General features: G+C 42.9%; 1 non-coding gene across 1 annotated transcript; it reads right to left on the minus strand.

Moving 5' to 3' along the window:
* Window positions 1–228: 228 nt before the first annotated feature.
* Window positions 229–300, minus strand: TRNAH-GUG (transfer RNA histidin (anticodon GUG)). The gene has a single exon. It is a non-coding gene; the product is annotated as a tRNA-His (tRNA).
* Window positions 301–1,913: the final 1,613 nt, after the last annotated feature.

Raw genomic sequence — 1,913 nt, forward strand, 5'->3', positions numbered from 1 at the left:
CATATTATCCGTCAGTGCAAATAAAAAAAACCACACACAACACGCTTGCAACAGGATTAGTGCATTAATAAAGCCACCCCACGTATGCCATCTCTCTAAAGTTTAAAATATTTGCAGTGGTTTCCGTTTTATTGATTTCCATCATTCTGGGTCTGGCTGCAAAATGTTGGCTGGACATGGGACAACTCGGGGCCAGTGCTGTTCTCTTTCAAAAGCCTCCTCCCCTCCTGCCGTGACTCGGATTCGAACCGAGGTTGCTGCGGCCACAACGCAGAGTACTAACCACTATACGATCACGGCGCGCTACAGGAGAGCTGAGCACTCAGCTTCCTTCAAGAGCTACTGCACTATTAAAATTTGTGGAAACACTGCCATCTATTGCCTAAATATGCACATTTTCTTAACACTGGGAAGGAGGAGCCGTGTCTCTGTAATCTCTCATGATGCACAGGAGCAATAAGAGAGTGCCAGAATGTGAAACCAGCATTGGGAAAATTGTAGAAGGTAAGATTCACCCTCCTGCTGAAAGTAACAGGACAAAGAGAAGCTGGTCTGTTGACTCATGCTTCCTACTTTTAACCGATAATGGATATAGATTCTCACCCCCAACTGCCTCCCTACCAATTATGTTGCCACAAATGGCTTATGAATCAGGAGCCTCTTTTGTGATTTCTCTTCCACCAGTCTGAATGCCATGTGCTTGGGCAGCACAGCCATAAAACATACGGCAACAACAAAATGGTCTGAGGACTGGCGGCAATCGGAAAGTCTTGTTTTTCCTATTAGAGGAAGCCAGGATGACTATACATTGATCAATGTCAAACTCATTGATCCCTAAAAGCTACTTTTTCCCCTGAATATATAGGTTTTAAACCCCCAATAATCTGAAGGAAAATAATCCTTAGCAGTTTACCACACAAAGAAACTGGAGTGTTCCATGCTCAATAAGTTTTGAGGGGAAATTTTTAATAAATTTCCTTATTATGATAATTAAAGGAGTCCACACAAGATATTTCAAGGGCTGAAAACTTTACAAGAAAGCACACAGAAAAACCTATTTCTAAGCGATGAATTATTATCACCGTGTCCCCTTGAAATCCTCTACACAGAGAGGACCTGGGTGCAGAGGGGGAGAGCTGGCACTGTGTATAGGTGACAAGAACCTCATCCATCTGTTGAGTGGGTGCAATAGTTCCCGTGATTCTGGAAGGAGGATATTTCTGAAGATGAAAGCTTGAGGCCCAAAGGGTCACCAGCCCCTCCCCTCTGGTCATCTCTAGCCCCTTCCATCTTCTATCTTCCTTCAAATTCTCCCAAATCCAGTTTCCTTCCATGGCCACATCCAAGAGTACTGCCCCAAGTTCCTGAGCCCCACACATCTGTGGAGGATCCAGGGCCAAGTGCTCTCTGGCTAGACCAGAAGCAGGTTGGTGAACTTGGTGAGAGGTCACTCATGGTGAGGGGAGTGGGGCAAAGCAAATCTCCTGGGTGGCAAAGAGCAGTTTCCTAAAGGACTGTCAGGTGTTTACCGCACTTACAAGTTTTGCTATGTACTGAGTAAACAATAAGGGAAATATTTTTAAGATATCAACTCACAGGGTACAAATTGTAGCAGCTGATTGTCCAGATTCTAATTGTGGCTCTGTCCCTTACTAACTGGAGGAGCTTAGGCTGCTTATCTGACCTCTGTGTCTCAATTTTCTCATCTGTAAAATGGAATTAACAATAGTACCTACTTCATAGGATTGTTACGAGGATTAAATAGGTCCTTACATGCCAAAAAAACTTAACAGAAGGCTGTCAGCACTCTAGAAATCTTAGTTATATTATTACTTAAATAAATACTTTTTCAAAGGAAAATGTTTAACATTCCATGTATTTAAAACACACAGTATCACATTCCATAAATAGAG

This window comes from Crocuta crocuta, unplaced genomic scaffold (genome assembly GCF_008692635.1).
Source record: "Crocuta crocuta isolate KB4526 unplaced genomic scaffold, BGI_CrCroc_1.0 scaffold687, whole genome shotgun sequence".
In the NCBI taxonomy this organism is placed as follows: domain Eukaryota; kingdom Metazoa; phylum Chordata; class Mammalia; order Carnivora; family Hyaenidae; genus Crocuta; species Crocuta crocuta.